Source organism: Anser cygnoides, chromosome 1, assembly GCF_040182565.1.
Source record: "Anser cygnoides isolate HZ-2024a breed goose chromosome 1, Taihu_goose_T2T_genome, whole genome shotgun sequence".
Taxonomy (NCBI): domain Eukaryota; kingdom Metazoa; phylum Chordata; class Aves; order Anseriformes; family Anatidae; genus Anser; species Anser cygnoides.
The window spans coordinates 199,981,374-200,006,092 of NC_089873.1; the positions used below are offsets into that span (position 1 = coordinate 199,981,374).

Below are 24,719 nucleotides of genomic sequence, written 5' to 3' on the forward strand. Positions count from 1 at the left end.
CTGGAATGCAAACTATATTATAAATGTTACACATTGCCAGAGGGAGAAATGGGCCCTGTGTACATCAGGGTGGTAAATCAAATCAAAGACAGACAACTCTACCTCACTGCTACAGGAAACAGTTCACAGAATTTTATTCCAACTTAAGCAGTTTAATTAAAATATAATTGTTGTAGTTAATGAAAAAGAAAAAAAAAAAGAATGGCTCTGTTCAAAATAAAAAGGTGCTTGTACAGCAAGCAACCCCAAGATGCTTTCATTTCCAATTTCCAACAGACAATGCAGAAAAGATTTCACAACTATGCAGCAGCCATGAGAATTCAGCATTGTAGCAAATACTGCAACAAAAATCTAAATTCAGTGATAACTACAGCAAAGCAAAGAAACATTGGCATGAACATCAAATGCAGAAACTGTCTAATCAAGAAGCCAAAGGCTGATTATGAAACTGAAATAATAATTTAAAACTAAAATAACAATAAAAAATAAATAAATAAATAAATAAAACAGGCTATATAAGAACAAAACTTTCCAGGTTTGAGAACAATTGCAATAGCATGCAAAAATGACACACTTCTGGTATTAACAGTGACAATTTCCATAATAATGGGGAAAGAAAAATTGGTCCCATGCAAGGAAATAAATGTACTATATTAAAGAAGAAATGCCTGGAGTCACAGAAGAAGGAGATGGAATAACATAACATGTAGCAAACATACTAGTAACCTATAGAGGTTGCATGCTTAATTCAAAGCACTTGCCTGACCAGGAGACAAGGCAGCACTGCTCCAAGCACAGCCAGTCCCCAAGCCAGTGGATAGCTGCTAGCCAATCCTCATCAAGAGCTTTTCTTTCAAAGAAATTCTTTATCTGTTTAAATGCTTTATATAAGAGCTTTCTAGAAAGTAAACCCGAAAGGAGGTTGACTTGAAAGGAGGTTGTAGCAAGGTGGGTGTTAGTCTCTTCTCTCAGGTGACAGGATGCAAGGAAATGGGCATCAAGTTGTACCAGAGAAGGTTTATATTGGATATTAGGAAGAATTTCTTCATGGAAAGGGTGGTTCGGCATTGGAATAGGCTGCCCAGAGAAGTGGTGGAGTCTCCATCCCTGGAGATATTTAAGAAACTTGTGGATGTAGCACTTAGGGACAAGTGGTGGACTTGGTCGTGTTAGGTGGATATTTGGACTTTATGATCTTAAGGGTCTTTTCCAACCTAAAAGATTCACTGATTCTATGATCTTGTGATTCTATGACTCTATTCCATGGGATCTTGAGGTGCCTGATATTTTACCTCCTCCTGGTCTAAGTCTTGATTTCTGTGGAGGTTGTTTTGTCTACTGCCAGAAGAGGGACTGTTCATGAACCTGAACATCTCTTCCAGGGAACTGTAACCAGATAGTTGCAGCTTCATCTCTTCATAGTGATGTTGATAACTTAATATTTTCAACCCAAGAAAATAAGGTAAGAGAAGTATGCCAGTGTGGAGAAAACTAAGACAAGAAAGCCAGTATGGGAACTTGCTTAGACTTCCATCATATTGCTGGATGGTGTAGGAATTACTGAAGTGACTTCACACTGTTTTGCCTTCACACCTGAAGCTGAAACCAGGATAGAGCTGACGTGTCCTAAATGGAAGCACATTCAGAATATTCCTGGCAATTAAATGGACCTCTTGTAGCATCTCATCCAGTACCTTCACCGGATGTTGTCCGATACACACTTATTTGAATGCCTGCAAGTTGACATCAGTTTCTTATAATCACAGAGTGCTTTGATGCCAAAGTCCTGAAACATTTCAGAGAAATACCTTGATGAGCAATTACAATGTCTGAGCTCAGGGGCTCTGCTGTACTGCTATGTTTTGTCAGTCAGGTGCTGGTGCCTTCATGGGACAGTGCACTGAAAAGTTCAACACGGTGCATGAGAAAACATGTGTCTTTCTACAAATCTAACTGAAACATACACAAACCTGCCTATGTCCTAAAGACAACTGAATTATGCATAGCATATTGCCTTTTCTTAAGCTAAACTATTTTCATTGCTATTAAAGATTATAACTACAATGCTGACCACATACAATATGGCATCTAATTTTAGCATCAAAGAACCAATGTAGGCACTACAGAATGAACTGCCTACTCTTCCACTTCATTCATTAACTGTTTTTGCTGTCATGGCAGAGAAGAAGGTTCTTGCTTCTCATTTCAAAACAGGGGCTGCATTGCTGCTAGTGAGAAAAGTCATTCTTTCTCCTGTAAGGTAGTGTGACCAGATAACCACTAAAACACAAGAAATAGAAAGATCTGAAAAACTTGAAACCTAGAATAATTAGGATTCTTTCATTTAGAGAAGAGTCATTGTTTGCCCATAGCAAACAAAAGGAATTATTAATCCTTAATTCACTTTTCAGCTAATTCGATATCATCATTCATCTTCTTAATAATATGATGCTCTTTCTTCTGGATTCATTGTATGTCCACCCTAAATAGCATTGGCATGGGAAAACACAAAAACAATCAACACTCCCACTAAGAAATGTTCAGTCCAACTTGGTGGAAGGCAGGCATCTCCCTGTCAGGTGCAGCAAGATTTCCAGACCTCCTTCAAAGCTGCAAAATGTTTGGCATTGAGGAAACTGGCTCATGCTGTCCATCTCCTGTCATCAATTCCCATCAGGGTTAATACCACAGAGACGAGAAAGAAAGAGGAAAAAAGAAAAAAAAAAAAAGAGCAAGTCTTGATTATTGCACCTTTTTCCAATTGTGTATGGATCAAAAGGGATAAACATGCAGGCTGTAACACCATTTGTTCACAAGCAGCATAAACACAACTGATACGGCACCGTCTGATCTGCTGCATCCCATCTGCCAGCTGCAAGAACGAAAAAGGGAGAGCAATTAAGAATATTAATCAGGGCTTGAAGTGCTGCATGATTCATGATACGTGAAGAAAGACCAAGATATATCAAAAGATAATGTGTTTACTTAAAACAAAATAGAAGCATGATTTCTTTAGTCCTTCATATTTAATCTAGCAGAATTTTTTCCCTGACTGCACTGAACTTTCTACCAAATCTCTTGCACTCACTTTGAATAGCCAAGCACTTAGCTCAGTCGATCTCAGTTTAATTCAAGCTTCTGATTAGTGATTATTTAGAAGCAGTGAGTTAACATTAGAGTTTCAGCAGCTAGATTATTTCCCTTGTGATCTTCATTCTGGTATTTAATAATGCCATTTCTTCCATTCCAATTAGGCTTTTCATCTAAAAAAAGGCAAAACTTTCTTTTCGATTTCTGGGTAAACATACTGAGCATCACATGGAATTTGATCCTTGCTATGAAATTATTTTTGCAGAATTAATAAAACTGCTCTACAGTTTAATGGGGAAAAATTCCTTTTCTGTATGGTTGAGGTATTTCTGTGGAGAATTTTTAGCTTCTCCTGAGGTGCTGTCTCCTTGTGTCTAAGTGAAAGACAATACCACAAAGACATTTAAAGGGCCTAAAGGTGCAGATTTGTGCCTAGTGGGATTTCATATCTCCATAAGAGACTAGAACATGAGCAGAAATTGCAATTTAAAATCTAAAGAAACAAAACACCTATTTGGAGATCCATACCAGAAAACCTGCCTTTTGTGTGTACAAGGGTGGCACGAGCACTGGAATACCACACAGACATTCTTTTATACTGCCAGTCGCCCAGTTGTGTGGGTGTCTCATTGTGACAGGCACTGGGGACACAAAAGGAACTGCCAAAGCATGGCTTTTACATACTCATGAGCCATGTCTCCAAGATGAGGAGAAATAAGTCCTGGCCACCAGCTTGTCTCCAGGCCAGCACAATCCCTTGTGCATGTCAGGAGATCAGAGGAGAAGCCTGCACTGTGGAAACCAGCCCCAGGACACCCAAACTCACCAACCAGAGCAGCGCAGGGGTCCCTTGGTTGGAAAACGCCCTGTCCCCATGTGGGGACTGGTGAGCAGGATGAGGACATCAGAGGGCAGCCCTGTGCATAAACCTCAGATGTCAGCTCAGCTGTAAGGAAACCTGTGCTGTTATTTACTGCACCTCAGAAAGCTGTCCTACACAAAGGGTTGTACCCTAGCCATATCAGAAGGAGGGGGAATGAAAGGTAGCCCAAATTCACTGGGCTATTTATTATACCTGATCCATCGGTTGCAGGCACTTACAGGCTTCAAAATTAAAACCATGCTCCTGAGTTGAAGGTCTACAGTATTTTGACTTCAGTCTCTTCTCTAGATATAAGCAAGAGTCAAGATTGTGAAAACATCAGGTTTTTTTAAGATGTTGCAGTCTGGAGAAAAGAAAAAAAAAAAGAAAAGAAAAAAAAAGAAATTATTGTATGCATTTGTAGAGTTTTATTTCTTTTTGTTTGTTTTTGTTTTTTTTTCCTGGATTTTTGGTCATGCAAGAATTTGCACCTGCCAAGACAAAGCAAGGCATTGTTGAATACAGATTTCACTTTAAAAAAATGTATTTCCTACTTTGAAATAGGCAAAAAGGCATATTTATGAAGCTAAAGAACCACAGAGAGGGGCCTTTTAAAGACACTGACCTGTCAGAAGAGGCTGATACACTACCAAGCCCCCCAGAAACCTCTGATAACCTCAGGTTGCCTTTGAAACCATCCAAACAGGGGCTTTAGACAATTTGGTACCATTTAAAGAAAGTCTGCATGCTGTCTTTTGCAATAGAATAAGGACCCTGGCACTCGATGTCCCTTGTCATTACAGGCCAAAGAATAACATTAAGCAGGTTGGAAATAGATTGTGCACAAAGTCAAATTGAATATCCAGGTGAAAAGAAAAAAGAAAACGAAAAAAAGAGGGTATATCTGCAAAAAAGACAGAAATACAACTTTTTATGTGCAGATAATATGACAGAGAGAAAAGATACAGAGGACATGCACGAGCATGTGTGCTCTTCACAAATGATCAAAGCTGTCTGTAAGAATGTCATCCTGAGGTTTAATCCTACAAGATGTAAGGGACAGGTTGGGTACACTGCCTGCCTTATTCATTTCCCTCTTAGGAAGGGTTGAGCACCTGGATAGCTTGTTTTTTGCTTGGAGAAAGGAAACCTACATCAAAGAGATGCGTTTTTCTTTTTACTGAAACACGCATATAAGGACCAACCCTTTTGGAGGGTTCGATAAAGATCGAACAAGTAGCAAATTTGATGCTCAAATCCCTCCATGCTGGGGCTCTCTGAAAACTAAGCCTCATTCTTAAACTCTCTGGTCTTATTTACTGCACTTCCCACCACTGCTCTTCTCATAGCCTCCAACCTAGGTCTGCATTAACCCCTTCTTCTAGCACAGTAAAAGATCTCAAATTTTAAACCAATGCATGAACTCAATGAGAAGCTGTGTCTGTCTGGATGTTGCTTTTTTTTCTGCTCTTCAACAGACAGAAACATCATTCCTCAGCACCAGTAGTATGCAGAAGACTACGACTTTAAAATGCAGGACTTATGACACTGAAGTAAAAAGCCTGATTGAGTAACCATTTAGAAGAAACTTTGACTCTGAAATACTTTGGGGTCACCTCAGAGATGCTTCACTCCCTGACCACAGAGCGGTCATCTGGGATGAAGGTACAGTACTAAGGCTGAGGAGATGACTTCTGTCTGTGCTACATGAGACAAAGCATGTAATAAGGAACAGCTTGTACTGTGTGAAATCATGAGGAGGTTGTCTGCTGTATAAATTTAGACAGCAAGTGCTCCAGTTCAGAAAGCACCATGTAACATGCCTTTCTGTGCTACCTCCCACAGTGAAATCTCCATTTCTGTATGCTTATATGTGCACACAAAGTAAATCTGGGATAACGTGGCAACTGAAAGCAAAACCTGCCTTAATTGTCCAGCACAGAACAATGGCAGCCAACTCCCATTTAATCACAGTAGGTCCTTGTATTTTGAATGCCACTATTTTCTTTTATTTGCACTATGACTGTTTTGGTTTTCCTCTCAAACAGGTTGCAGCAGTACAAGAGGATACAGATCTAACAAGCTTTGATTAGAGGAGAATGTCCTGACTTCTCTGCTGCAGACAGGCACCTTAATGGTAGTTTGAGATAGAAAGGATTTCTTATGCCATTATCGAGATCTTTTCCGGCAGCAGCTTTCATAGCGCTGTCAGATTAGAGTCTTCCTCATTAACTGTCAGCCACTTATCTGTTTTTCACTGGGAGAGAGAAGAAGGAGGGAATAATAATCCTCATATATACTGGATGGCCTCTAGGAGAGAAATGTCACTTAATGACATTTGTACAGCAGATAATACCAGGCAAAATAAAGGGCAGGAGGGGATTTTTATTTTTTTTTCCCCAGAACTCCTAGAAGAAATGTTTGTTACCTTTCTCTCTCAAATTGGCTTTGCAAGTGACTTGGAGGTTTTATGTCAGAAATTACTCATAGATCACTGGAGGGATAACAGACCACCTTTTACGGTCCTGAGCACGCTAGAATATCTTCCTTTGCTTTTTGTGACTGACAGCAGCTTCCTTTTATCCTCAGGCGACGGACAAATTAAAAGACAACCCTGGTCCCTGTGTTTCCCCCCGATTACTGTGCACAAGCTCAACTCTCAGCTGTGTCAGATTGTGCTATTACTGCACCTCAGCTACTTTTCTCCAGATGAAGGGGGGGAAGGGAATTGTGTAAAGATTTCTTTTTCAGAATACTTTTTCTTTTCCCTTTCTCTTGAGCCCTAGCTGGAAAACCTTTGAAATTAGTGAAACTTTTGTATACTTTTTGTATTAGTGTACCCAATCAGACAGAACAGAACTGATTTGGTGCGTCCTGCTCCTAGTTTTTATTTCCACCACAGAATTCTTGTGTTCCCCTGCCTCAGGAAACACCTAGAAATACTAATTTCAAATGCAAAGATAATGAGAAAAGTTCTGGAGCAAACTGAATAAGCACAGCATTTTTAAAACACCACAGAGACAACACTTATCCTTGATTGTGTCAATCATCTTATCTCTTAGGATGGCTGAAAAGACTTAGAGATGTCCACCTCCCCTTCCCATTCAACGCATGGACAGCTCAATTGTTCAGGTAAGGGGGATGCAAAGGCCACAGCCAACAATGTGGTTTCCTAAAATCACCTTTGATGATTTCACCCAGCCTTGCAAAAGAAGAAAAGAGGACAGCTGGGGAGGATAACAGTGGGAGTCCCAGTCTCAAGAGAAATCACTGCCTCCCTGAATCAGAGCTTAAGGAGGTTCCAACAAAAGATTCAACGAATAAGGAATAAAGTTAGACAAATGATCAGCTTTGGTGGCAATTTCTGTGCTGGATCGTGCTTCACAGTTCTTGTCAGCAAAGCAACTGGTAACAGGCCTCATATGGTCTGAAAAAGCTTTGTTATTTGCTACATGGAGTCCGGCTGTCATACGGATAGAAGCTTTTTGCTCTGTCTATATTCAAAGGCTTGCAGCAAGCTTTGCCAAAACACGTTGCTATATTTCTTGACAAGCCAGGCCTTAGCTATAAGCTCTTTTAGTCAACAGTCACAAGAAGATAGGAAATATTTTTCTCTTTTTTCTTGTCTTATCTTGGACATTATTTGTTCTTCTTTTTCCTCAGCAGTGTTGTCTGAAGCATCTTGTTCAGTCCTTGTTTTAATCTCTGTATGAAATCTGCCCAAGACAGACACGTTCCCAAGTCACAGCAGAAATCATCTGTGTCCTTGCAAGAGCAGAGAGAACATGTGCCTCATTGTTGGCATTTCTTATAATCAGCTTCACACACCTCTATGATTTCCCTTGTAGATGCATCCAAGTATAGGCTGTGCCACAGGAAGCATAAATAACCTGGCTACCTGCTGAATTAAGAGGTAAAAGCCTGTTGTGGCAATTTGTGAGTTTGGAGAGAAAAAAAATAAAATAAAAAAATCTTGAATAGCTAGGAAATATACTCATAGTAAAGAAAGATATTAAAAAAAAAAAAAAAGAGGTAAAAAAAAAAAAAACAACAATGTTTTCAGTCTTAGATTACATGGGAAAATAGCCTAATGGACCTCAAACGAAAAGAAGAAAAAGGAAAGCAAAACACAGAGTAAGTCACCTGAGATGTTCACCTTGTAGCTCACTACCTTGCAAGTTACCCACGTTACATTGCAGTGCACTCAAAGAGATAGCAATGTCCAGCAGACAGACATGAACCTTGGCTAAGAAGGCCATAAGCAATATTGGATGTGCTCAGGGATATTTCCAAGGCTGCTGGTTACTCTCCTGGCATTAGACCAACCTAAGCACCCTGGGAAAATGGCTGTGAACACAGCAATTAAAGATAGCTATGGACATGGCTCAGCCACAAAGAGACAAGCAAACCCACCATGGTGGCTGGTCCCCGACAGGGAAGGCAATCGAGAGCCTGTGGATTTTGCCAAAGCACTGGTATCGCACATCAAATGCACGTGAGCAGTCTGGCAGCTTGTCAGCTGAAACAAAGTGAATCTACCTTGGTGTTAATTCAATATAAAAATAGCTATCATCATTGTTTTCAGCTAGTTCTGCATATCTGCTTCTAAACCTAATAACCCCACTGTTAAAACTGTCGTAATACATTCCTCCCGGGCTTGTACTTCCACTTTTCTCTATTGTACAAAGCAATTGGCTGTTATCTGGCAAAACCACAAAGCACTACATTTCTCCTCCTGTCAGTCTTTGAAAACAGTCGTGTGCCTTTCTCTACAACTCGGCATATAACAACTGTGGATACCCAAGAGGGAAGAGAATTTCTTCTCCACCAAGCAGCATCAGCTGGGGTGGGTAATGCCAGGTGTCATTTAGAAAGAGATGTTTTCCATTGAGAAGTATTAGCCAGTGATGGGCAAAAGGGAAACAGAAGCTTTGTGGAGCCTAAAGGGCCTCCTGCGAGTGCTCCTCTGTAGCACTTGTCTGAATCATCATTTTTCTTCCCTTCAGCTGGAGGGAGTATGTGATCTATTAATATACTACCCTTGAAGGTAGCAAGACCAAACCCCGGTAATGCACACAGGCAGGAAGAGGCACTCACTTGCTTGGACAGTATTCATATACTACGGTGTGAGAAATGATGCTCTGGACCATAAATAGACTCTTAGTTGCCATAAGTGCACAGCCTGAAGATACATGAGGGAAAATTCCTTGAACTCCCTCCAATCAAGACACTATAGTGGGTTCATTATAGGAAAACGAAATTCAGTCTTCATGCCTTGAGAAAATAGAAACTTGGCACCTTTGACCACTGACCATCTTTCCGGAAAAACCTGGAGACCCTAAGGAGTCTAAAATACATCAATCTTAGGAGCAATTCTGAGCATACCAGAAGATAGATTTATTTGTCAGAATAAGTTTTATCACCCTTAAAATTTAAACTGCATTTTTTAACCGTAGTTGTAAGATGAAAAACAAAAGCATGAGGGGCTCAAGAAGAGACTGTATCTTGCAAAAGAACCTCTATTCTTATTAAGAGTCAGCAATCATGACTATCAAGTTAACCAAATCTAACTGTACAATTGTTACTTTAGCCTCCAAGAAGTGAGGGAGAGAGAAAGGGGGAGAAAGGGAGTTATTGTAGAAATGTTAACAGATAACAGCATCCACAAAAAACGAGTGCTTTAAATCAAATGACATACCATAAATCTAAGGGACAATTTATGAAAGCCTGGCTGAAAATCAGTGTGTCATTCCCTTCAATGCAATGTCACCATTACCCTGCAAATATAGAACAGTTAGAGCTAATTTTTCTGCAAGAAATTAAAAAAAAAAGGGGGGGGGGGGAGGGTTAGAACATTACTAAGAAAAATATGACAGATTGGATAGAATTAGGTTAAGGGAAAAAATAAACTCTGGAGGACAAAGACTATACAAAACTTATAATGATAATAAAAAGAAATAAAAATTGCACTGGGGCTGCACCCTCACTTCAGAACCTCAGTGCTGTTGCAACTGAATGCCATGCTTTTGAAATAGCTCAAAGCAGAGATTTGTCTCATTTTACACTACATTTTGGCTCACACAGAAAATAGCACAGCCCTTGTCTGAACCCCCTTTGGGAGTGTGGATTTCAAAGAAACCCAGACTGCATGCCACATGGGTGACGTATTCCTCATTGTGCGAACCCAAATGGTGTCCCACCACGCTGGCCCCTACACACCCACAGTCCCTTTTAGATCTCAACTTTCATATAGATTTACTTATGTTGAAAGAGCGGCGGTTCTCTGATTGCTAAATCCTTCCGAACAAACATATAATGAGCAATTTTTTTTTTTCAGTAAACTTGCTACAATTCCTATGGCCATCTGAAAAATGATTTACAATGTCACAGATTGGGAAACATAATCATGGTAGCTAAAGATAATGAATAATTATTGTTGCCATCTGGACGCTTTGAGAAGCGTCCTTCTGAAGTTTGTGCTCCAGTTTCTACTGGAATAGAGCTGGTACAAAAGTAAAGAACAACAACAACAACAAGAAGTTAAATTTACATTAGCAGAAGAATAGCTGCTAATTTAGAATCTACAAGGGGGAAGCACTGAGATTAATTTAAATGCAATTTACACAGAAATATTCATGAAATTTTGTAGCTATTTTTTAGCTTGTCAAGTATATTGATGTAGTAGAATAGTTTCCTGATTATCCGTGCTTCTAGTTGCAACAGCACACATCACATCATCTGCGAGACAAAGGTTTGTTTTGATACCTTTTCCCTACCTCTGTGAACACAGTTATCCTTACAGCAGGCAGTTGCAGTATGTGTTTAGCACTCGGAGCATATTTCCCTGCATTGTTACACTTGCTGTGGTTTGCAGGACAGACTGATCATATCAGATGGAGTGTTTAAGCCACCTTTAGCACCGTGCTGCTCCCAGGCACGGCAGGGAAGAGTCCAGTCCTGCTCCGATATACAGCACTGAGCAGCACCCTGTTGCTATTAGACACACACAGCAGCGCAGGTGAGCATCCATCAGTGCTAATGAATAACACACCTTTGGGAGAAGGGAGAGGTGGCCCTTGTAGTTTTTATTATTTTTTTATTTTATTTTATTTTTTATTTGCTGTTTTGTAACTATCCCTGCAGGCAAGGAAGATGAGACCTTTGGCTCCCAAAATAGAGGTGCTTGTGGAGTACATGGCATTGAGAGCTGTGAGTAGAGACAAACAAAGCGCTCCACAGAGATGAAGCAGATGACTTGGGGCCATCAAGCAAGCAAAACAGGGAGCATGTTCATCTGGGAAGCTAGAAGTCAAGGCCCTCCTCAGCGATGAGCCACAGCTGTAGAAAGGGACTACATTACAGTCCAAATTTGAGGGAAACAGTTGGGGCAAATATGACATTTCTAGCCCTGTCAATGTGTTTTAAAAAGGTCACGAAGGAGAGATAAAATGTGCATGGCACTCACTCATTCCACTGAAACAGCAACCCAATTTCTGCCTCTGCACAATGATTTTATGATCATTGGTGCAGTGTCAATTTGCCATAGGAGAGCTGATCAAAGACCTTAACTTCAGAAAACGTTTTAATGAAAAAGGCTAATTCCTGTTATGGCTGCTTATCCTGTGGGGGTTCACTGAAACAGTGAGTCATCATTAGCCCTCCAATTTATTTCAATTACTTGATCCAATGCAGCATAAATAATCCAATTAGTATATTCCAATTCAAGTAAGCCTGCATAATGTTCTTCAAAAAAAAAAAAAAAAAAAAAGGAAATAAAAGAAAAGAGAAGAGAAGAAGAAGCAGAAGAAGAGTGAGAGTTCTGCCTGGAAGTAGTGCACTTTGAGTGAAGTGCTGTTTGGCTCTGATTTTGCAAGGATGACATTTGGATTGTTGTCAGCTTTTGCAAGTAGGGCATTGCAAATTTTGACTTCTATTAATGGTTTGATCATGTTAATCAGTTTCTTTTGTAAAAAAGAAAGAGGCTCTCACTCCAGTTCTTGTTTCATTCCCACACAGTTCATAGCAAAACACGAGCTGCAAACTGTGTCTAGACAGCAGCTGTCAAATTTAAATTGCAGGGCAAGGAAATGCAGCTTGAGAAAATCCAACAATTTGTAAAGTGCAGCATTGTCCCCTCCTGGGGCTGAACTGAAGTCAGTGAGAACCAGGGCCATGGAAAGGGGATTGAAGTCACCCTGCCTTGCACTTCTTCAGGCTCCGTCCCTGGAAGCCAAAGGCTCAGTGTCAGATGCAGGACAGGAGCAGACCCTCCTGCATCCCTTGGAAGAGGCTGACACCCTGCAGAGGCCTTGCATCTGTTTGCCTCGTGGGATTGAGATGCCACAGGGTCCTCCAGACATCTCCCCACAGCCTCTGGATCACCTGGCAAGGGAGAGAGAAGAAAACTACCAGGGCAAGCGGTAGAAATGCTGATCCAGGTACAGGCTGACCATTGCACCTGATGGAGAGGCAAGGAATGAGGGATCTCCTGCAACAGCAGCTCCCAAGCCAGGGGTATACAGCACTCCTTGGAATGTGTCACGTAGACATCATAGAGTGTTTGTCATGCACATTGTGCAGGAAGGAGGTTGTCTCAAAAACGTGATTATGGTGTTGACTACCCCAGAAGAGGAAGGGGAGGGTCTACTACAGAAAAGAAACCAGGACCCAGCCTAGTGCGCCCAAGAAGCCCTGCTAAGCAGGAAGTAGGGGTTGACCCCCTAGTGCACACTGAGAAGATTTTATTTCTTTGCTCCCAATTTCTGTGTGTGCAGATCAGCTCTTTGGCTTTCCAAAGGACTCTCCAGGACACCACATACTTCCCCCGCTTCCCCTACCCACACCAGCAGAATCCAGCCAGGCCACCCCAGGGGTGAAAAGGAATGGGAACAAATCAGCAACTCCTCACCCTTGCCAGCAAAGCTACCTGCTCCCTGATGGCTAGTGACAGAAGACCACAACACCCAACAGGTTTGTGTCCCGTAATCACTTGTTAGATTTTTAAGTTATAGCTTTTCAGACAAGTTTGTCTACTCCATGCTGCTCACTTGGAGTCAGGATTTCTATCTGAGTCAATGAGGATATTTATACTTATATTAGAAGGCAGTGTTTCAGTCAGGCCGTAGGTGTCTCTCTAAGGAATCTCAGCTAATTTATGTCAAAGACCTGTGCTGCATTTACAAGAGGAAGAGAGAGCAGGAAGCCTACAGAGCTATTGGAGAGGGTTCCCTTTTAGTGTCCTTGATGCGGAGAGTAGGTCTACCAGAGCGAAGTAATACCACATGGAAGCGCCTGAAATAACCACACATCGGAACAAATATACTCACAGCCAGGGAGAGCTCTGCTTCAACTAATTAGCACTGCTGTGAAGCTGGGCTTATTAACCTGGGCAGAGTGCCACAAAAACGCGGCTATCCTGCTTCCAGCACTTCAGCGAACTCGTTAGTGCTGTCCTGGGCATTGTTGCACGGATGTGAATTTGTGAATGAAGACCTTAAGAAGGGAAGCCATCTGATGGATGCTGCGGCCTTGCCTGGCCTGGGTTAGAAGTAGCTCAAAAACCAGGAGGTGGGGAGAGGAAGGCAGGCCTTCATGGTCTGAGCCACAATCTATTCTCTTAAATTTTGTGAAATGGAGGGCATGTCACCCCCCATCTCCTCTAGCATGAACTGCCAGCACGATAGTCCTGAAAATTATTTTCTACAACATGTAGATCCTGGTGCACACTCCTCGTGCTTCCACATGAAGGCCTTAAAGACCAGCAGAGGTTTCCTGTCAGCAGAGGAAGAGGCCTCCTTCTGATAGCCCTTTTCGCCTTCCTAATGATGAACATTATCCGATAGCCACAGCCAACCTGAAGACAAAAGCAAAGAAATATCGTGTGTGCTCTCATTGTAGCCCCTGTAGTAGCTATGGTCCCATTTCATGGTAGGAATATGTAGGTGATAATAACCTTGCCAAAATAAAATGAAATGGTGCTGTCACTAATTCCATTTAATTCTCTAACAGCATTAAAATTAGATGTGCTTATTAGTTCATAACATTGCTGGTTATAACTTTTAATCTCAGTTAAATCTCCCCACAATGAGGAACTAAAATAATGAGCTGATAAGAAAACAACACACTTCATAAATAAATATTCTTAATAAAAATCATGTGTGGGCCATGGTAGTAAACTGCTCAATATTCTTGTGCTTTTGTGACTTCCTCCTAGTTATCTGTGTTATGCCTTATATTTCTCTATCAATATCATGCCGTAACACTTTTACTATATTTTAAAGAGATTTCAGGGGAAATAAAGTTCTTTTAACATATTGCACCATCTCTTAAAGATTGTTGAGATGTTCTGAAATTTCAGCAAGCTGTTATTTCAGACATCATTCAGAGATGAATAAGAGGGTGAAAAAATCAGCCGTATATGAAGATTAATCTTTGCAGTAAAGCAGTGCTGTCAACAAAATTAACAGCTTTCTGTCACACTTTCATTTGTATGAGTTGACTCTGAATTTTGGGAAAAACAGAAAACCATGATTCCACAGAAAAGATGTTTTGCTTTTCCCAATGTTTTTTGTCTAAGAGAAAAGAGCATATTTTGAAATAGAGAGTCATCCTTCTATAGTAACAGTCCATTGCGCATAAATGCAAAAAATTACCCTACAGAATAGTGGGAATGTTAATTGTATTGACAAATATCAATAGGACTACATTGAAATGACTTTAAGAAAAGGTCTTTACTACTCCCAGTGCTAACAAAAAGATACAGAGAGCAAAACACATGCTTTGACAACAATGCTAAACAAACTGGAATTATTCAGGACCACAAAAGGATAGAAACTCTTAAAATCAAAAATTAAGAGGCTACTTCCAAGGAAGGATAATTCAAACTCTTTGATTTCACTACCCAGAAATGTAACTCTTGATGATGAATACATGTATATATATATATTATCATTCTGATTTTCATTGAACTCAAAATATATCAACATCTTTTTCATGTTTTCAACTGAGGCAGACAGTTCCACAGATAACATTCAGAAAGTCACCAGGAGATCAGGACTTGAAAAAAAATGATGTTGACTGTAGCTAGCTTCAGCAAGCCTGAGAAATGAGATCCATGTCTAAAACTTTGTTTGAAAGAGTTCAGAGATACATAGCAAGAGGCTCGTGTTCTGATTCTTCATGTCTGGTGGCTACATCTGTACCTAAAACTTGTACCCAGCCTGCATCTGTACCTAAAACTTATTCAGATGAGTGACAGAGCTGTATTTGTAAATGAATGATCTAAGGATTTCTAAGGATTAAAATGAGTTAAAGTTTGTAGGATTCTTTTAGTAGACCTTTTAAAAGATTGGGAACAATAAAGCAAGCTTTCAGTCATACAGGCTCATTTCAGGTCAGTTGTTGCCATGCTTCTGGACCTGTATTTAGCTTTGAAAACTGCACTTTACATTTTGGATTGAAGAAAGACTTGTGTCACTTTTCAGACTTTAACAGCTGATCTCACCCCAGACCTTGATTTTTTATTTTTTTACTTTTAGAAGTAAGAAACTTTGTCCTTTCCCCTAAGCCATGGTTTTGAGCATAATGACCCCTTGGTCCCTCATGTCCAAATCAGAGGACTGTATTTGAAACCGATGATAAGTCTCATATTCCATCTCTGCAGGAAACACCTACCACCTTTCTCAATGCATGTTGTCATGACAATGACATCAATGACTTTAGGTTCGGATCATTTCAGTGTTTCTTATATCAATATCAGATCAATAAGGGCAAATGCAGACCTGGGAATCACCGGATTTATGTCCAGCTCTAGGCAATGCAGACCACAAAGCACAAAACAAGGTGCAAAACAGCTGGGAACAGACAATTTTCAGTTGTAAGGATTAAAACACAAGACATCATGGATTTTAACAACATACAAGTGCTCTGAAAGCCAGCAGACAAGATAATGGAAGAACAATTCAGCAAGGGCTATTAAAGATAATTATGTTGCTTATGTTTCCGAACCACCAGTGGCTGTACTGCTGCAGGCTTCTTAACTGCTCCTGTCATCGTTAGTGGCCATTGTCAAATAGGGCATGAGCAGCCAGATTCAACTCTGATGGGGCACAGTACAGCCACCTGTATGTTTGAAATTTAAAAGGAAAATGACACAAATCCAGAGTGTGACTCCTTGCTGGGAAAGCTGCAAGGTCTCTCTTCCTTGCAGCCTTTCCAGGTAAGAGTGACATTGACAGCTCCATCCACCTCCCCAGTCCTCTCCAGCCCCATATGTCTGTGTAGCCACGATGCTTCCTTTCACTTGAGGTGCTTCCCACAACTTGCATGAACTGCAAAGCAAGTCATCAACAAACTAGTTTTTAACGATGTCAGTAATTTAAAACAAAACAAACTAAACCACCAACACACACACACAAAACAAAAAACAAAACACACACACATGCATACACACTATAAAACCCAACCAGACAAATAAAAAGGACAAGAAAGATAAAGCTTTTGTGAAATCCCCCAGCATCTTCAGTTCATCTCAGACTCTGTGTTGAAGTATGGCAGGATAATATCCCTGGGTAGGTTTTGAATTGCTCATGACAAAGGTACAAAGTCTACTAGTTGCTGCTGTTATCCTTGTCACTTATCTTGTCTCCCTGTTGTCTCCATGCAACAAATGATGCCACTCACACGTCTGCTGCTTTCACAGCTTTCTATATCTTCTTTCAGACCATGCAAAGGGGTTCCTAAACAACTTTCTGAACATCTTTGATTTTCTGCAGTTTGCTGAGAAGACTCTATGAATGAAGATGTTTTTTCACTCCCTATGTACCAGTCTATCAGGACACGGTTATTCTTCTGTCAAGCCTTATAGTTAGGCTCGAAGAGGGGAAGGGAGAAAAAAAAAAAAGAGAATAGATATATAAATTTGTCATTAAAAATATGCTTTTGTTGTTTGTATTTAACCTTTTTTTTCCTGTCTTTATAGCTCATAAGCAATTCAGTGAAAACTGAACTGCCCCATCTATCTAAAAAGCGCCTAGCTTAGTGAGCCATCACCTCTGAAGGTGGCTTCCATGTCTTTAGAGCACATTTTTACCACTGAAGACCTGATTACATAAAAAGATATAATTTTGTCAACATCTACCTCTGTCTTACTTTCAAAATACTCCCACTCTGTTATCCACATAATTCAGTAAAAAAAAAAAAAAAATCTCCATTATAGCCCATTTTTCCTGTAGAAATGAAGTAAGGCGTTTAGTCTGTGTGTTTGTCTGCATGTCTTTCTCAACATCTTTAGAAACTATTGGTTGATTTTAATACAGTTTGGTATCAGTCTGAAAGATAATTAGGTTTCTACAAATTTCATGAAAATAAATGGATTGCCAGAGGAAGAGAAAAGACCTTACTCATGCCCCAGGGAAAAGGAAGTCTAGGAGCTTACAGACATGAGGGTATAGACCTTGAATTGAGCCAAGAGGAAGAAGGTTCAGATGAAGTTCTTTTGTTCTCATTTTATAAAATCTCCTTTCTCTTGATCAGTCAAAAGATACAAATCCAAAGAACACCAGACCTCAATATTTCCAATGCTTATAAAAATACTCCTCTGCCTTCTTCCTTTGTGCTGCTTTTACCACATGCAGAATCCAGCATTTACCACCCAGCAATAGGAGAAAGGGGTGAAATATACTTTGGCTCATGTTCCTACGTGTATATATATATATATATAATATTAAAGCCTAGGGATGATCTGTGAATGAGAGTTAACACAGATAGTCCAGTGCAGTTACTTACATCATTTACTTGTCTGCTGTTTGTGGAAGTGGATATCAGTTGCTCCCAAACCTCTAGGTGTCCTGTAGTGTGAATAGTGAATTGATGGAGATTACAATTACGCGTGAAGTTTCAAAAACCTGTTTACAGACTAAGCTGCTAGTATTGACAAATCATCTTTCTTCTTGTAAGGATGTGAAAACAATATGAGTGGCAGGCACTGCCCTTTAGCAAGCTCCAACCAGAGATTCCCAGTTTGATTTACTTTGGTATTAAAGTTTTAGGTTTACATTTATGAAAACTAAAAATGAAAATCCCGCAAGCCATTGTTCATATGAATATCCCTCATTTTTCTTAACCATTATTTGAATGACTCACAGGCAGTTAGTAATCTGTGCCAGAACGAGGATTTCTGTATGGCCAGATTGTGCATTATTAATTTATGCAGAGTACCGTTTACTCACATAACTAGTCGTGTTGATTTCAGCAGGACTACTCACAGGAGTAAAAGCTGTTCTGCTTATGAAGTCCTAAATTCCTATCCCAGGAGTATCACGTTTCTGGAAGAAGCTGTTAGTCTTCATTTTTTTTCCTTGCTTTAGGCAGAAAACTCAACTGACAGTGTAAGCTATCTTAATTAAATCTGATCTGAAGCTTTGCTTTTCTAGTTAGCTCATGCATTCTGATATGTAAGTTATACCCTAATCACTCCTCAACATAGTCTTCTGTGCGATGGTATCTAAATATAACAATTAGTCAGAGGGAGGGAAAAAAATGAGTTCAAACTAGACAATATAAGAAAAAGATAAACTCCAGGTGGCACGGTTATTTTTTTAAAGACAAAAAACAAATTCCTCTCTGGGAGGAAGTGCTCATAAATTAGAATTCTATTTATAATGTGTCAGTGACATTTTCATATCTATTTATTTTAATGCCTACCAGCATTTAAAAATTAGTTGAGGTTGTGTTGCTATTACAAAGGTTAAATGAAGAGATTATGAGTTGCACAGATGTTTATGGTTTGGGTTGATAGCTCTGGGACATCCCATTCTGGAGGCATTGTGTTCCAGTTCATTTTAACAGTAATTAGAAGTACCCCCGTAACGAGGTGCTTGCTGCTGAAAACAACTTCATTAGTTTGGGTGATTTTATTGGTTTCCTTTAGGGTGAAGAACGAGTGTTAATAGTTGTAATTTAATAGGAAAATTACTGAAGCAAGGAAGATTCCACTGAATCTTAAATGAGGCATTAGACAGACGTTCCTCTTCCAAATAATGAAATATAAGGGAAGAGCAGCAACCTTAAGAATTATCATATGAATGTATTTAACCTAGAACAAATGAGATATTTTGCTTAAATATTTTAAATATCACTAGAAGTTGTTAGGAGCCTATAGAGAAAATATCTATTAGCTTAACAAATTCTGTTTGGCTGCACGCTTGGGCATTTGCATACATCACGGCTTGGAAACAAAAGCCAATTGGTCAAGCAAAGAGTTAGAAAGGTTGTGATCTCTTTCAGAGAGTGAGAAGGATTGTAGCTCCTGGAAATGTGATATTGCACAGCCCAGAGCATCTTCGTTAAGACACCACTGGCTCCCACCAGGCAGATTTGCCCCTGATCTGCTGGACCCTATGCCTTTAGGGGGTGATGGATTGGTGGCAAACTTGCTGGGCTGCATGAGTTGAGCTGTGCCAAGTCACATCCATGCTAGAGAGTTCCCTTCTATGGAACAAGTGTTACCTAGTTTGGCCCAGGGAACATTTGGCCCATCTTCCCTGGGTGGACATGCATTATAAATAATGGCTGACCCTAATATCTGCCCTCATCTCCTGTTGAAAATCAGTATGATCTCCAATAGCTTTCCTAGGGGATTTGTCTGGCTCTCCTTTCCACCTTCCCTCCCTCCTCACAGGTCTCCCTCTTCCATAGTTCCTCTGGGATCTCTGAAGTCCTCTCTCTGACAGGATGATGTCTCATCAGTGAGAGGTAAATGGCACAATGGGGCTCCGTGAAGATGATGCTCTCATGCTTCTGAGACTGTGCCAGCAGGGAGTCTGCCCTGTGGAGCAGTTAGCTCAGACCTCCGGCCAGAGAAAAACATCTTCCTTGATAAAGTAATCCAAAGTCATAAAAGCAAAAACTCCCTCTGAAGAGATTATCCACTAGATCACAGCCAAGGTCAGGACAAAAGATGAGCACAAGCCCAGTAGGTATTTGGCTCATGTCACAGGCAATGAAAGCAACAAACTCTTAGCTTAAACAAGAGAGAGCAACTGCTTGGGTTTCACTCTGCCTCTCCTTCTGCCTTCCTGCACAGGTCCCTGGCAGAGCAGTAAAGTATTTCCTTTACTAGAAATCACAGACCCTTATATGCTAAATGAAGCAAACTTGGTCAGTCTTTCTGACCTTGAGAAATTAAAAATGTTCTGGAAGGAGGATGGGAAACATTGGAGGAAAAATGCTATTAAAATCTCCGTCAGTTAAAAGACTTGGAAAAGGTTTGAAGACCACTTGCACGCTAACTCGAGGAGAGGAGAGGAGAGGAGAGGAGAGAGGAGAGGAGAGGAGAGAGAGGAGAGGAGAGAGAGGAGAGGAGAGGAGAGGAGAGGAGAGGAGAGGAGAGGAGAGGAGAGGAGAGGAGAGGAGAGGAGAGGAGAGGAGAGGAGAGGAGAGGAGAGGAGAGGAGAGGAGAGGAGAGGAGAGGAGAGGAGAGGAGAGGAGAGGAGAGAGGAGAGGAGAGGAGAGAGAGAGAGGAGAGGAGAGGAGAGAGAGAGGAGAGGAGAGGAGAGGAGAGAGAGGAGAGGAGAGGAGAGGAGAGGAGAGGAGAGGAGAGGAGAGGAGAGGAGAGGAGAGGAGAGGAGAGGAGAGAGGGAGAGGAGAGGAGAGGAGAGAGAGAGGAGAGGAGAGGAGAGGAGAGGAGAGGAGAGGAGAGGAGAGGAGGAGAGGAGAGGAGAGGAGAGGAGAGGAGAGGAGAGGAGAGGAGAGGAGAGGAGAGGAGAGGAGAGGAGAGGAGAGGAGAGGAGAGGAGAGGAGAGGAGAGGAGAGGAGAGGAGAGGAGAGGAGAGGAGAGGAGAGGAGAGGAGAGGAGAGGAGAGGAGAGGAGAGGAGAGGAGAGGAGAGGAGAGGAGAGGAGAGGAGAGGAGAGGAGAGGAGAGGAGAGGAGAGGAGAGGAGAGGAGAGGAGAGGAGAGGAGAGGAGAGGAGAGGAGAGGAGAGGAGAGGAGAGGAGAGGAGAGGAGAGGAGAGGAGAGGAGAGGAGAGGAGAGGAGGTTTTATTTCTGTCAATAGCTGATTGTGAAATGTGATGCTCTCAAGACTTTTCCAGCAACAGCTGATGTGACTAACTGAAATTATATTAAAGAAGAGACTGTGGACAAACTTTGGAAAAACATTTAAAGACACTTGGAATAATTAATATATGATGCAGTAGAATTTGGAAAGCCCCTGTATATACAGGAACACATGAAGGAACAAGAGTTTCCTGAGACTACAGATATTAGAAATAATTCAAAATTCAATTAAAAAAAAAAAAAAGAGAGAGAGAGAGAGAGCGCTCAACTCAGAGCCTGCCCCTCTGTAAAACAGCCAAGGCCCAGCCCTGGAAAGGGGGGAGTATTGCAGTGGTGGCAATACTTTTCAAGAGTTCATACATGCCAGAAGACGTCCATAACACGAAAAAAGAGGATGGCAACCTGTAAAACTATATTAATTATACAACATTTTTCTGACAAATTTAAACTGGTCAGAAGTATGAAAGAAAGAGACAAAGCCAAGAACTACCACATTTTGTCATGGACCAGCTAAGCAGGGGGGAAAAGTAGTTATCTTGATGGATACAATTAGAAGAGTCAGTTGAAAAGACAGCTAAATTTACTGGCAAAATCTCCGCCCACAGCCTTTGCTGATATCTGTTCATTGTAACAGATATAACAAGTAACATAAAGCTAGAAAACAAATGAATAGTAAAATATTTCTACTGCTAGCATTCAACATTCTTCAAAAATCATAACAAAGCCATGTTCAACTGTACTCATCAACTATTCTGTTTAACACAAAGGAAAGCCATCTAGTAAATACTTTTATGAACTGGGAGTGATCCAGCTGTATGTAATCATGTTTGAAGTGAAAGTCTCTTATTGTGAAGATTGTACTCCAATGGTGCTGCTTATTCTGACAATGTTATTAAATACTGGTACAGTTAATATCTCCTAACTCCTAATTCATTAAACAAAAGGTTTCAGAGCCCTTTATATGTGAAAGCAGGAAGAAGAAAAAAAATCAACTCAAACTTCAACACTGAGAAATTACTTAATGAAAGGAAACACAAGAAGTGGTGTCAAAATAACCTTAATTAAAGATTCCATAAAGAAGGTTTTTGCCACCTATGAATAACACAGCTCGGAAGGATGAAGTATGCAAATGTTATCTTTGATCTTTGCTGAAGTCAAGGAAGTAAAACCAAACGTGTGCATTACTCTCCTCAGAAAATCCTTCTAGCCTAGGCAGGTACAAGATAAACTCAATAATTCATGTCCAGCTTCAGAAAGGAAAAATAAATTATTCTTCTAATATTGAAAGGTACACCAGCTTAATAAGCAAAGAACAAGATTATATGAGATGGACTCCTCCGCCACCCAGTGCAAGTGACCTTTGGAAGTTCTAAAGAGCCTGAAGAGGCCAGAGAGGGAGACTACATTCAGCTGAAGATAAAGCTTGAAGAACAAAAACAGCTGGTGAGGTTGCCAGGTGTGTGAAAATTAGAGCTTTCAATGCCACGCCGCTCCTTGGTGGAAAGGAAATAAGCTGTCACCATCATTTCTCCCCTCCTTCTCCCCAAGTGCAGAATTTGGGCCGAGCTGCAAAGCTCTTGGAGATACAGAAAACCTACTCAAACTGGGACCAGAAGAAGGTGGTTGTCATATGTCACCCTCAGAACTGAGAAATCATGAAACTGCAAGCCACCCTACATCACACATGCTTTGCGCCCAGGGAAAAGCTCCTAATCTCTGTGTTTTGGATTTACTGAAGGCAGAAGAAAGATTCCCACCAAATACCCAGCACAGCTCAAAAAAAAAAAAAAATTTAAAATTGCTGAATTCATGACTTCTTCATGTTCTACAACCAGCCACTTCATATATACAACCTTCCTCTATATTTCCCCTCCAAGCACTACTGAAATCTTCCCAGCTCCTGACTTCTGAACCCTCATAGCTGGAGATTTCCCATCTTGGGCAGCTTACAACTTTTTCGAATAGCCACCTAAAAGGCCACTTTCTACAAATTCTTTTATTCTACTATGTAAACAGGAATATGTTTCTTATAGATCATTTTTAAATGACAGATTACAGTAGCAAAAAAAAAATTCTCATTTGTGGTTAGAGAGAAAAGACAGAAAAGAGTCTACAAAAGCTGCAGGCTTCTCTTACCCATCAGATACTGGTTTTATTTGTGTTTTTCTCTGCAAGGCAGTAGGAGATGACTCCAGTAGGTATCTACAGAGTAAAAGTGCCATCTAGGGTAGCAACCCAGTCTAGTCAATGAAAAGCAATAGGCACTTTCAGCATATGACTCATCTGATCTATTCTAGAGATGTGCCTCAGACTGATATGAGCTTAAAATGAACTATTTCTCTCTACCGGTTGTAAGGGAAGATGAGAAAAGTTCATATGCAGACTTTTATATCTAATCATGTGGCTCCTCCTTCAGGTTTCCAAAACATAAACTGACTTAATTTGAGGAGACTTTCTGCAAGGAGATACAGTTTGTGCCAGCTTGCAGACCATGGGCAGACAGACTGATGTTCTGGTGTCTCTTCCAAACTTCACAGCCTCCTACAACCTGTCATCCTCCCTCCGCATTTCATGGGGAAACAGACAACTGGGTGTTCAGATGCTCTCCAGGAATCCCGCTTGGTCTTTTCAACCAAATATGAGTTACTAGGTATAGAACTGGAGAGTTTATTTATACTGTGTTTTTGTGCATCAAATATCTTCGGTGGACTTAAAAATAAAAATCAAAAACTGCCTTCTCTGAGGGTGGTACTGATAATTTCAAGTTACTGACTCTGCTCTAACTCAATGGCCTTGAGCAAAAAGGGAGTTTACTAGACATTTTACCCAGCAAATTTACATGACCTTTTAAAATAATCACCTAGATTGAGAAATAAAAGAAAATAAAATTGTTGCTCAGAGAGGATGTGCTGTCTTCTCTCTTTGAAGGCTGTGAAGACACAACTGGCTAAAGCCCTGAACAACCTGCTCTGGTCTCATAGCTGACCCAGCTTTGGGCAGAAATTCAGACTAGAGACTTCCTGAGGTTTCTCATAAATTAAATTATGCTATGATCCCGTACCGTGTTTTTACACAGGTCCAAAAAAATGGCAAAACCAAAAATATATCTTCAAGGCCTTTGAATTCAAGATTTTACTCCATACATTCCAAAATGCTGGAAGTTTGGGCTTATACTAGTATTCCTATATTCTTGCCCTGTTCTTACCCTTTTCCCTGAGCATTTGCAATTTGTTACAGTTAGAGACGAGGCACTGGATAGATAGACCTTTGGTCTGACATAGTAGGGCTCTTCTGATGACTGACATAAGGGAAAATGAGGAATTGCATATCTGTCATGCCTGACAGTAATATGTTGTCGGAGGTTTCCATGGAAGCAGCACAGCATAGTTCAGCGCCAACTGCTGCATAAATAATGCCTTCAGAATGCTCAAGCTGCAAATTATTAGGAAGACAGAGGAAAGTTCAGATCGCAAATCATACTCCATGGCAGAGAGGTAACCAGAAGACAAAGTGCTGCACCACGGCAAAAAAACTGCAAGGATTTTGAAGTTTTAAATTTAAGTTGATGGCTATAACTAAATTCACCTCCTGCATGCAAGAGTACAAAAACAGAAAATATCCTCCAAAAATGCTGCTTCTACTTAGTGTTTTACTCTGGGTTCCCTTTTACTCTGGTGCCCTTTGGAAGCAATCAGCTTCACCTTCCAGGCT

The 24,719-nt window shown here is 40.6% G+C and overlaps 1 long non-coding RNA gene across 1 annotated transcript; it reads right to left on the bottom strand.

The window, feature by feature from the left end:
* Window positions 1-494: 494 nt before the first annotated feature.
* On the bottom strand, window positions 495-20,235 carry LOC125180079 (uncharacterized). The gene is made up of 3 exons (XR_007158320.2): window positions 17,738-20,235; window positions 4,166-4,316; window positions 495-2,872 (listed from the first exon to the last, which is right to left on the bottom strand). It is a non-coding gene; the product is annotated as an uncharacterized lncRNA (long non-coding RNA).
* Window positions 20,236-24,719: the final 4,484 nt, after the last annotated feature.